Below are 13575 nucleotides of genomic sequence, written 5' to 3' on the forward strand. Positions count from 1 at the left end.
AAGTAAAACCAATGGATAAGAAGGAGGGAGGAATGAATGCATAATCAACAAATGGTTGAAGGGAAACAACATAACTGACATAGAATCTTCTGGTTAAAGGGGTGTAGCAAACAACTGACAAGCTGCAGGGGCAGGATTTAGAGGACTGACAGGGAAGAGTCAGGAAACATGGGAGGCGCAGAGGAGATTGACATGGGGATTGACATAAGGAAAGGCGGGAAAATATGGGGTAAACAACTTCTGGGAAGAACCATTAGGGAAACTGAACAGGGGCATATGGAACAAACCATTTCCAAACATAGGAAATATATTCCAAATTAAACAATTAAAGCTCAAGAGCAAACCACAACAGCTGTTGTTTAGAATTTTCCTTTAATTAGTTTTGGGACTGTATATTCTTTATTGTTACCCCAAGGAAGATAAAATGAGAAAGTTTAATACATTTCATTTGTGCCATGAAATGAGTAATTTGTGAAAGGTTCTGTATGAATAAGCTAGGTCATTTACTGACTCACCATTTTCAATTTGATTACTGTTCATATATTGTTGTGTCTAATTTAAGGATGCCCTCACATATTGAAAAGACAGAATAATATTTTTAAAATTTATCCCAAATGCATACAAGAAAATTAGTTTTAATTGTATGGTTTGAGTTTAAGTTTGTGTTTCTCTTTGGTTATGCTTTGGCAGTAATGTATTATTACAAAAACACATTCATTTTAATGTATTTTTGTAATAATAATTAAACAACAGCGTCTTCTTTTGGATATGTACAGGAACTAGGTCCTAACCTGTTAGTATCATTGCTTTTGATCTGGGAAGTGCAAAAATTACTGAAATCAATTACACTTTAATGAAGCCCATCATTGTAAAATGGTTTGTTGTAATATCCTCTGTATCAATACGTTTCTTCACAACCCTTTCCAAAAGTTACAAATAAAAGACAGATATTGTAAAAATATTAATCTTTCTAAGGTATTTTTAAATCTAATGAACTAATTGTGCTTTAGTTTCCTTACTGCCTAAAAAAAGGGAAAACATCATTTCAGATTTAAAATTTCATTTACAGTTTTGATTCAAATACCAAAACTGAAGCTATTTACTTGAAGCAAGTAAAAAACCAAACCAAACAAACAAAACAAACCCAACTAAACAACAACAACAAAAAACCCCAAACAAACAAAAAAATTGAAACACTAGAATGCAACTTTAGACAGATTTGGAAGACACCTGAGAAAGTTAAAGTCCTTAAAATTTTGGCCCATAGTTAGAAACATATGCATTTTTAATTTCAGTTTCTATAGATTCTGTATTCCAGTACTTATTCTATTCTTCATTTCTCACTAGGAGGTAAATAAATTTATTTCAACCTGAACTAAAGCTTATGGATCGTGAAAACTGAAGTTGCTAGTTGTAATTCTTGTGTCCTTTCACAAGGCCTTCAAGCATGTGCTTTAAAAGGTTCTGTAAATATGAGCAATCACAATGATCTCAATGACTGTGAAGATTTCTCCATGCTTTTACAATGAAAGGTAGACATTCTTGAAACAAAATCAGACCTCCAGGCTTCTTGGTATTCCCAGTGAATGTTCTCCTTCCCATTCATAGCAAATCTGTCCTTTCTGTGACATCTCAGCCTTAAGAGAAGATCAAAGCTGCTCCTGCTGAGATATGTCATCTCAGACACTACCAAAACACTAGAGAAGGAAGGTAGGAAGATGCAAGTATAAGAAATATTTTCTTTGCCTCCAAAAAGCATGCATGATTCAGAAAGTTTCCCTGTTAGAAATTCTACTAAGGCTCTTTTGTCCCAGAGGTTATCTCTGCATTTGAAACAATGGGAAACTCATAAAGTTACTGATATTCAGAAACATCTCATATCTATGTACTTTTAGTTTCCTAATTTGTTAAGACTGTATGTTTTTCAGTCATAACATTCTGCAGCAAAATGTCAGGCAATCAACATAATTTTATGTTAAGTAGAAAATTACTTCCTTTGAAGTTTGACATCTTAATCTAGAGATGTTCTAGTTAGTGGTGAACTAGTGTTCACCATGAATTTTCATCACATTTATAGACATTGATTGAAGGGTATATTTCAATAAGAAACTCTGCCTAATAACTACTTTATTCTGAGTATAATGATAAATAATATTTCATCTTCTCTTCATTTAAATTTTGTTGGAATCTACTTTTTTGAAAATTTTGTTTAAAAATAGCCAAAGGATGTCTGAGAACTGACAGCTCTCTAAGTCTCCAAGGATACATTTCTTCTGGCTGTATGGCTCAGGGTTTGGAATTGTCAAGTTCCCATTTCCAAGAAATATGCATCTTTGATTTTGCGATGCTACTTTATCTACCTGATGATGGAGTCACAGCTTGAGCTCCTTCACAAACCCTGGGGAAATTATTAAATTCTAAAACTGATTAGTCCAAGTTCCTATAGCAGCAGTTATTCAAACCTGAGCATAAAACATACACCTGGGTATTGTGCATGCAATGTGGGTAATGGGCTGTCCAAACCTGCTTTTTCTTCTTCTTAGGAAGTAAACCAGTGACATGGCAGAGAGGCCCAAGGAGAAGAAATCTTCAGCCATGATGTGCTCAAATGCCATGCACCTTGAGGTAAAAAGCATCTGATCTTGCTATAGAAATTACAGTATGAAAGACAGTCAACAAAATTGCAGTGAGACCGTACAGCAGAAAAAGTGTCAGAGCAAGACAGATTGGAACACCTTGAAAAACCACATCTCTGATTCTTTTCAGGTGTGTTGATACAATAATTGGATGAGTTTCTTCTACAAAGCTGTAAAATCTGACTTTGTAAACTTATCAGGAGATGATGATGTTTCCATGTAAAAAAATGAACAAGAAATAGAATGAAAGCTGAATTCCTATTCAGTTTTTCAACTATTGAAGAGCTGCAAAAATATCCTAAACACCCCATCATTTAAACATAACCCTATATTTCACTTTCTCAAATAAACAGCTTCAACATTTCCAGCTTCTTATACATATGAAAGCCTTTGTGGGCACATAAAAGAGCTTTGAGATGTTTTATATCTTTAAGATGTGAAAATTTTGAGCCACTTAAAATAAAAAAGTCACATATTAAAAGCTCTTCAGGCACTAAGTTGGACTAGAATTGCTCTTACAAATTTCCTAGTGTTTGGCAGTTTACAATGACTTTTTTGAAACAGGTACATACTTCAGTGAAACAAGTAGTTCTTTACCAAAATTACTGTAGGGGAATTTATGAGACATCAGTAAGCTGTTTGTCTTTAATAAGTCCTGGTTGTATCAAATATTGTAATATTTCTTAGCAGCCAGATGAGAAACCAAATGCTTGGGCATTGTCAAGAGGTATGAACCTAAATCAAATAGAATAGATTTTTTATTTATGATTCATATTTAAGAAAGACAATAGTTTCTGTCCAGTAGTGTCATATGTAGGATATTTATTAAGGGTAAGTGGAGGTATTTTATGGTAATAAAATATTTTTTTGAACACCATCACAATCAAATGCTCCAAGAATTCAGCAATCTAGGATTTTAATTAGTACGTCATCTAAGCTTCTTTTTATTTTCATAGGAATGGTGAGTGCTTTACAATGTATCTGTTTGAGGTAATGTTCAGGGACATTTAACTACAATAATACTACTGCTATCCTTACTAGTGTTACTTAATGAATATAATGGTATCACTTTATGTACTTCCAGATTATGTGCTTTACAGTTTATAATCAAGTCCAGAATATACTCAATATATTTTCCTTATTTCCTTATATAACCATTTTCTACTGCTAGTATTGTAATGTACTTTATATTCTTAGCATCCCCATAGCTTTAAGCAACATAAAAAGTAGAGAGTGTTCATTTTGTACTGAGACATTTGTTACATGAATGGAAAAGTTTAAAAATTGCATCTTCAGAAATGGAGAAATATCGTTTCAACTGGAACACATCTTCTGTAAAGCATTTGAAACAACTGGAAACTCATAATGTTACTGACATTCACAAACATCCTAAAATCTGTATTCCAAAATATTATCATAGCAAGCACTGCTTTGTTTTCATATTTTCAGTGTGTTCCATTTATGTGAGTAAATTATGCTTCCTAAGATATCTGTAGTATAACCAATAGTACTTCAACTAAAATAACAGCTTAATGTTTTGAATTCCTTGATAGACTAACATAAAGCATAAAACTAAACAAAGCACACAGAATTGATCGAGTGACTGGCAAAGATCATGTGACGTGTCTCGCTGATACCATGTAGGTATGGAATACCTGAGGACAGGTTTTGGGCTGCCTTTGATTATATCAGATGGCTGGGAGAGTATGGCAACAGACTCCAACAGAAGAAACTTCCTTTTGTCCGTTCAATATTGCTCGCTGCAGTAGGAAATAAAATTTTCCTCTAATTATCTAAGAAAACTATATTTTTCCATCATCTTATTAATAATTGTATTAATAAAAATTTATAGAGATTAAACTATGCATGAGCAAAAAGTACATGTCCTTTGTTTACTACTCCATTAAAAATAGGAGGACTTACGGTTTTTATTATTTGTAATCAGAAATTTAGGTAAGAAAACATTGTGTCAATTTTCATAAATTAAGATGATAATGCTATTAAAATAATTAAACGTTCAATACAGAAATAATTGTAAACTCCTCCTAATTATGATAATCTTTTAAATTCCCTGTGCTGGCTTTCTCTTTTCTTTTTGTTCAAGTCCATATTTATTGTTTCTACCTAGAAGCAGCCTATCATCTGGATAGACAGAATACTCAGCGTGTGTTCAAATTTACATTTATCAAAGCAATTTTTGTCTTGAATTAGGCAGTAACTGAAGAATATGTGTTTACGCAAAAAAAAATCTGACGAGTTCCATTCCTCTTCTATGACTGTCAATTTTTCTGCTGTTTTGGGGAGTTTGACATATGTGACTGAAGGTTTTCCTTTTATTGTTTCTAGCTAAACCAAAATAAAACAGACCTCTTTCCCCAAAATTCCTAGAGAAAATACAAGAAAATGCCTTTCTTTTCTGCAGTTACTTTTATAGTAGATGTGCTGTAACTTAATTCAGTGTAATTTTATTTGCTATTTAAACTACAATTCAGGAGACATTAATTTAGTACAAGTAAACTGGATGTTGTAGTAGACTTCTGTCATATAAAGCTGGAAAACTCTGTCAAAGGCTTTTTCTGAGAACTTAAATTGGGCTAGACAGTTTAGTAAAAAAATTTGTTTCAAAACATTGAAATTAGGAGTGTTGGAAGATGTGAAGGGATTGTTTTTGGTTCCAGAATTGAGGCAAATATCTAAGTACAGATGATGAATCTAGAAAAGCAAAATTTAAGCATTTAAATAATTAATTCATAAGTAAATATTGGGTTGTAAAACAACAACAAAAACAATCTTGCTCTCAGACCTGAACTGCGCAGAGTCATCAGGAGAAGATGATCTGCCAGAAACAGCTCAAGAAAAGAATGGAGCGTTATCATTTGTGCAAATGCATGTTGCTTTTATTCTTTTTAGTTTTTGTAGTGAAGCTTTATCTGTAAATCAACCAAAGACAAATGTCTGGGTTGTTTTAGCCAGGTCTGCAGGCTCTGATACCATATGTGTATCTGATCACTCTGTTTCCATTCATAAACAGCTACAAAACCCGAAGGATTTGGCTAATCAAATTACAGTAGATGACCCATCTTGGCTAGACAGTTTGTTTGACGGTTGGAGCTTTGCACCTTGGCTAAAGGAACTCTGCAAAATAGGCTTGATTATTCTAGTAGTAATAGTTGTAGTTTTACTAGCAGTGCCCTGTATACTTCAGTGTGTGCAAAGAATTATGAGTAAGACAGTGTCTAATATTTTAGTTGTTCATTGAAACGGGGGAGATGTTGGGGAGGATGAAACAAAAAAGCCTTTTAAATATGACTGCTTGGCAAAAGATTTTGAGAATATAGAAACTATAACTGAGATTGAAATGAAAGCAACCTTTGAGATACCTTAGTTGTGACCAGTTGAATGTAATCCCCCCTGGAGGAAACAATTCCCTCTGCAAGCAGGCAGGCCTAAGAGTCAGAGCAGGCCTTGCAGCTTGGCAGATGGGGCCCAAAGAATAAGATTTAGGGTTTAACACGTAAACATAGTATGGTAATGTAGTGATTCTTATAGGCTGTGTGGAAATGTTATAAGATATGCATGCTGCAGTAGATTGGTTAATGAGAATCTGGATCTTCAACACTGAAGATGATTTATTGTATTGTAACGGGAGCTTCCCTCTCTTTTCGCTCTCTTTTGGCGCTTTCTTATCTCTCTTTTCCCTTATCTCTTTGCTCACTCTCGCACTCCTCTTCGCGCCCTTTTCTTTCTTTGTCTCTTTGTCTTCCCTCTGCACTTCTTCACCCCCTCCTTTCTGCATGCTCTCCGCTCCTAAACCTTTGCCATTGACTCTCTTACACTTTAAAGCCTCTCTTCTCTCGGCCCTGCTCTGAGCTGCGGCTGGCAGCTCGCAACAGGGCCCTGCACCCACGCCCTTTGTAATAAACTGCAAGTTATATGACTTGGCTTGAAAGAGATCTTGTCTCCGTCCGTCCTTACCGTGCGTGACCCCCATCACTCCTACACACAACCAATCTTAGGGGACCAGAAACTCTGTTTTAGGAGATTCTCAGACCCAGTGTAATACTTAGAAAATGGGTTCTGAAAACTGATTCCAAAAGATGGCTTGCTATCCCTTTTAGGACGTGAAATATATTTAGGTGGGAAAATGAAGACTGTTCACTGCCAGTGTGCCAAAACCCAGCCCAGTTTGTGTTGATTAGCCATATTGGCAAAGGAAATTGCAAAGGAAGGGAGGGAAAAGAAATACCTAAATGAGCACCATGAATCAGAAAAATCAAAATATAACTTAAAGCTTGAATCTTTATCAGGGCTTGGTTTTCCCCTTCTGTTCTTTAATGCATCCTCTAGGTCTGCCTACTTTTTCTTTACTTTTCTGCCTTGTATTGGATAAGCTGATCCTCCTGAAAATGAAAATGAAAACCATTATTTTTTCAGTTAACCCTTATAAATATGTTTAACTAACTAAGGATTTATTATACTACCAACTCCTTCAAAAATTATTTTTATGTTTTGTTTTTTTTAACATAAGCAAATGCTTAGTGAAATAGGAGATAGTCAAAGCATTTTAAGAAAGCCATCCCCAATTACAGTAGAGATGCTGTATTATTTCTGTTAATAAAATTTTTAGATTAAATAATATTTCATTCTGAATGATCAAATGATTAGCCAATCACAGATCATTTGTGTGGTGCCAACTGCTGGGGTAGAGTGCCTGTGTTAGGTGATCAAAATTTAGTCTGCTGGATTTCTCTAAGATGGTTTAGAAATAACTCAGATAACTCAGTAAGTCAGACATGGGAAAGACCATTCATTCGGTGAAGCTTTTCAGATTTTCAGTGAAGTTCATAAGAAGAAAGTACTGGAAAGTGAAATTAGGCAAAATCAACAGTGAATGCAGCTGTGCAGCTGTCATTTCCTAGAAGTATCAGGAGAATGACAGGATCTCCATCACTTACTCCTTCAGGCAAAAAAAAAAAATAAAAAGGGAAAAAAAATAAGGGAAAAAAAGAAAGACTAAATGGAGAGGTAAAGTCAGGACTGGAAACAAAAAGGGAAGAAAATCTAGTCCAGCCATAATATAAACGTTAGATGCTGTGGGAATTCACAAAATCAGAGGGTTTTGAGAAAGCTGCAAAAGGCAGGCCTCAGAGACAGAACTGTGATTAGAGCTAAGCAGTACCCATAAGTCAGCAGAAAAATTATGTAAAAAGTAGAAAAGCAAGGACAAATAGAACAATGATTTGTGTTTCAATGCTTGTCTAGAATAACTCCCTAAGCTACAGAAAATTTTATCTAGCAAGATATTAGGAAGTTTGAAGCTTAATAATAGAGCACTGTGCCTTGTGTTTTAAGGCTTACAAGTAGCTATTGTATTCGAAATAAATAACCAAAGGTACACGTGCTTATAGTGATTGGATAGAACTGCTGTCAATATGTTTTTGCTTTGTGTGATTGGTCAAAAAACTTATAAACTAAGTTGTAACATTAAGTTCTTCATCTGCTGCCTAGGATATGAGCTGCTGGCATCTTCCCATTTTCATAAACATATAATGAGACTGCTGCTGAAAAACAAAACAGCTCAAGGCACATTCCCCAGCAGTCCCGCCCTATTTGTGACTTGTACATATACCCCTGGCCAGTGATAGATGCTAGGTACAGACTACAGTCTGTAGTCAGTGTGATTTGTGGAGTATGTGTAGACAGGCAGTTGCAGCTTCCTAGGTGGTCGATACCTCAAGCCTGTCAGTGTTTAAGAGGCATTACGATAGTACCTTAAATACTGCGCTTTAATTTTTGGTCAACCCTGAATTTGTCAGGCACTTGGAGTGCATTGTCACTATAGGTCCTCTCCAACAGAACTATTACACCCTTGTCAATTTTAGAGCATTATGCAATGCTACTAATGCTGGACCTCCAGTATCTGCCATGTTCTTTGCCAGGTTTTATTTCAGAAATAAATTATTCTTCTGCCACACTAGATTGCCTGCCAAAAGCAGTCTTTAACCTTTACATTTATACATATTCTTGGAATAAACATCTTTCTTTTGAGATTAGCAATCCCTGTGTACTTTATGGGTATGGGCCATTGTATAAAGTCTGATGTTTTTTTCAGACCACCGTACGGTGAATTATTATTGCATTTGAAATTTGTTTCTGCCTTTTAAGAGCTTTCTCTACTGAAGAATAATTGCATTGGAAGAATGGATATAAAAGAAAATAATTTTAAATCCCATGTTCACACAGAGTGGTAATTTGAAAGAATTTTTGGAGGTAGAAAGCTGTGGAGATTTTCATCATGCACAAACCCTAAGATGTTGTGACTAGGTAGCCTAACAGTTTCACTGGAATAAAACTGAATTCGGATGTCTGCATACCTGCTGTCCTCACAAAAGTCAACATTGTTCTCCTAATGTCTTCAGGCTAAACTCCCAATTTCTTCATACATATAAACATATATACATACATACCTACATACATACATACATACATACATGGATAATGGAAGTTTTGACAGATTGATAGAATGTAGATTGCTAGTGTGGCCAAAGGTAAAAACAATTCCATATTCAATTGAACTTCTACATTCTGGTTTCCACAGAACACTCGGTGTTCTGTTTAAAAGATTAAATTTTTTGTTTTGTCTCTTCGCTATTTGACTACCTCTTTTTTTCTTTTATTTTTTATGTATAGGAAGATAATGCCTTCAAGGACTCCCTTTCTGAGGGCCAGCATTTTCATTATTAAGAGAGGCTAGCAGAAAGACTTTTGTACCCATGCAGATGATGTGGTCATGATATTTGTTCCCTTGGGAAGATAGGCTAAATCCAGGAACTTACAATAACAATTCCACTGCAATACCATGTAATCAAGCTGAGAGCCAGAGAAAAGCAGAGATATTTGATGTTTCATTCTACTGGGAATGATTTTTTTTGCATCAAAAAAAGTCCATCCAGTAATACAAAATATTTGTAATACAAAAGTGTACTTCTATGTATTGTATTATTTTCAAAACATATTATGGAATACCTCATTTTTTGGTAATGTAGATCCAAATACAAAATACTCTCCATAATGATGAGATAAGAATACTTCAGATTTATGATCAATTTATCATTTTGAATATTATCCAATAGACATTTATGCTCAAAAACTCAAATCCTATTTCAAGTGTTTGATGACGTTAAAAAAACATAACAAAAAAAAAAGTCTTCTCTGAGGGAGGAAAGAATTGTATCTGCAAGGCTAACCTTAATGGAGGATCTTGTCCTTATTTTTTTCAGGTATTTTTTGTTCTGTCCTATTTAATCCTCCTCAGATTAAATGCTCTGACAGGAACAGAATTTGGCAGATAATAGATATTTTTCAATTTTCATTAGTCTCAAAACAAGTAGACAAAACTTTTACTGAAAGTGGAGCACAGGAGTGACATGACACCTGAATAATAGTGCAGAAATCGTGTCAGGACACAGGGCAGGATACAAGAAAGCTCTTTGTGCCTCACTGTATATGCAATAAAGTGCCACTTTGTTTGTTTGAAGAGAAATAGAAAACAATTAAAATTCTAGTTCAGGGAAATACATAGGTTGCTTATGCAGTCTTAATTGCTGTTGCAAATTCTCCGAGAAAGCTACTGAATTAATGATGCAGTCTTAATTGCTGTTGCAAATTCTCTGAGAAAGCTACTGGATTAATGCCATAGTGTGCATGTATGTGTGTGTTTAAGTAATATAAATGAGAATGGAAGGAGGATGAATGGTCATGTATGGATCAGATAATTATATGGAAGGCTACAAATTTTTCCATGTCCTTTCACTCACTATATGCGATTTCTCATTAAACTGAAGATTTTTTGAATGTATTGTTGATAAATACTAGTCCTACTCATGTCAATATGCTCAAAAACTACCCTTTTTCAAGATAGTTTGTGTGTATTAGAAATTATTTTTTCTGTTGTTAAAAATAGCTACAGACAGAAAAGAATGCTGGACACTCAGGATTTTTATTAATATGTAATATTTATAACACCTGTCAAATTTTGAACATGTGCTTATGGGGGCATTTTCTGCCTTACTAATGTTACTAATCCTGCTGGTGAAAAGCAAAGGCTCTTCAACGAACATTTGTTCTCTAACATATAGCAGATTATTAAACTTGCTCTCCAAAGGAACTGAAGCATGACATGCATCTCTGTTAGACAAGTGCAATAAATAGAAGACATCTTAAAAAGAGATCTTCAGACTCTTTTGCTGTTTCCTGCTGAAGACAAATACAAAATTAAGTTCTAGAAGGGACATACGATAAGGATCTAAATAATTGAAAAAGTTGCTTATGCAGCACCTTTTCCCTAGGGGTCCAGTTCAAACTGGGCCAAACTGAGAACAAGGAAGAGCAAACATTAAAAAATACTCAAACCTTGAGGAAACATGAAACGCTATTGAGTGGATGCATAGATATAAAGCAGGCAAAGCAGCTGCTTTACACAATCAATTAGGAAAAAAATTCTGGAAAATAATAAAAAATTACAACATTATTATGTTCATCATGAAAAATCATTCAAAAAGGAGTACCACCTAGTAAGACAGAGGCAATTCAGAAAAGATATTATTTCTCTTTGCCAAACTGGTTGCAACTGGCAATTTACAAAAATCTGTGCATTTGTCTTAGACTATAAGCTTACTGCAGACATTGCCAGTAACTCTTGTTGTCACTTTTGATGTCACAAGTATCTGCCAGTGGAAACAACAGAGTTGATGATCATAGTGTAAAGGCATTGTAATGTGTAAAGAGTTTACAATCTGCATATCACTTACGCAGTCAGCAATGTTCATTTCAGAGAACAAAAATACCTAGGAAGGTGAGGCTGTACAGGCATCTGAACACATGAATCAGAAAGAAAATTAAAGCTGATGAACAATATCCAAAGGATGAATATTCTGGTCTTCCCTCTTTGCTTTGATAGTGTTTCAGATTTATAAAAAATATAAAAATTAAATACAAAAATACACTGACAAAAACTGAAACTCTTGTGAGGTAAAAATATATAATTAATAATTTAAGTATTTAATGTTTGACCTTCATCCCAAAACACTTGATCTCATATTAAAGATTTTGGATCTGAACCTACAAGCTGCCCTGCAGATTCTTTCTTTTTTACTGCTGTACCACACAAACACAAAAATCTGTCTGCAAACCTAGGTAGAACAGATCTTGTGAAACTGAGCTGCTACACAGACAGTAGCAGCTCAGGAAGCATGTACTTATTTTCTCATGCAAAATATGAACATTTTGCATTATATATTCAGAGACTTACTCTCCTAGCTGGAAGTATTCCTTTTCCAAATTCCCTCAACATCCTCATCTAGAGCAGGTAACATTTCTACTCCTCTTTGGGAGTAGATCAAACTAACATCCATCCATCCATCCATCCATCCATCCATCCATCCATCCATCCATCCATCCATCCATCCATCCTCCTCTCCACTCACTTAATTATGTATTTATTTATCCTACAAACACCATAGGGAAGTGATCACATCACCAAGCCTGCCAGAGTTCAAGAGGTGTTTGGACAATGCTCTTAGGCCCATGCAGGGATTCTTGGGATTCCCTGAGCAGGCCCAGGAGTTGGACTAGATGAGTCCTTTCAAAGTCAGCATATTCTATGTGTGTCTGATTCTAGAATTCTGTAGAGTGATAAGCCACTGTGTGTCAGAGGGTAATAAAACACAGGTGAGCAGAAATATCTCATCTCTTTGTAAACGGAATATTTGCCCATCCCTCCTATAAATACAGTCCGCTAAAAGTTTGAATAAGTCTTCAGGGTTTTTACAAAATGAGTTTACAGCACAAGTTTCCTCCTCTTGGTTGAAAAACTAGCATCCAGAATAGCTAATGTACAAAACTTTGCAGAAATAAATGCTATTGAAATTTTAAGCATCTGAGGATGAAAGAAATATTGTACTTACAATTTAAGCAATCAGCCACCCTTTCAGACTGACAAATGTTTACTCTTTTCAGTAAAATCCTAATGATTTTTAAACTCTGAAATTATATGTATTTCTTAGCTTCCAATTTAGTTTATTCCATTCTTCTATACAAACTTGCTGCTTTTGAGGGTTTTTTTGCCTGGCTTTAATTTTCTTTTTTTTTCATCATGAGTATTCAAGAGGGAAAAAACATTTGTTAGAGCATATTCTAGGCCATTGCAAAGTTAACTCTACATTCACATCTACAGCTTTCAAGATTTTGCAATAGAGGTGTCTTGGGGTTTCTGTGGTCGAGATGACCCTGAGGTATTAAAAAGTCTCTTTTTCCCAGACTCGAGATCGAAGAAGGAGTCAGGATTCTTCAGCTGTGATTTTCAAGGCTTTTTATTCTTTGTTATCTAAAACATTCTTTCCCTGACCTGCTGAGGTCTGTCCAGTAAGTCGGTCCAAGGCACACTGACTGCCTCAGAGGCGGTGTTACCTTTTTATACTAAAAACTACACGTACATTATTTACAAAAATTTTCCAATACCTATTACCTATGTTAGACCGTGTGTTTCTACTCTAAACCAATCCAAAAGTGCTAACATCACACAGAAGATGGAGGCGAAGAAGAAGAAGGACAAGGCATGCCCAAATCCCTCCATCTTGGCTTCTGAACCTCCATTATAAAAATCTTAAAATTCTATTTTTGTATCTTGTAAGAAACTAACTATCATTCTTGTAAGAAACTAACTGTCATTCTACTTAAACTTTCTTGGCTTGTGAATCCTCATATAAAGTTGGTAATTTTTTCCATGGGTTAAAATGGAAGCCGCAGGTGTCTTTGGCTTTGTGCCAAGGTCTTTGAGCCCTCGGCCAGGGGCTCGAGCCATCCAGGGTACCCAGAGGGATGTCCTGGGTTCTGACAGGGGCAGACAGCAGTCACCTTATGTCTGACATTTCTTCTGGTA

At 35.2% G+C, this 13575-nt stretch overlaps 1 long non-coding RNA gene across 1 annotated transcript in view; it reads left to right on the forward strand.

Annotated features, from left to right (window-relative positions):
* Nucleotides 1–2880, forward strand: part of LOC141727121 (uncharacterized) — a 33393-nt gene extending 30513 nt beyond the window's left edge. Inside the window, exon 3 of the long non-coding RNA XR_012578177.1 lies at nt 2544–2880. This is a non-coding gene — a long non-coding RNA (uncharacterized LOC141727121). The remainder of the gene's footprint in view (nt 1–2543) is intronic.
* The last annotated feature ends 10695 nt before the right edge of the window (nt 2881–13575 follow it).

Source organism: Zonotrichia albicollis, chromosome Z (genome assembly GCF_047830755.1).
Source record: "Zonotrichia albicollis isolate bZonAlb1 chromosome Z, bZonAlb1.hap1, whole genome shotgun sequence".
NCBI lineage: Eukaryota > Metazoa > Chordata > Aves > Passeriformes > Passerellidae > Zonotrichia > Zonotrichia albicollis.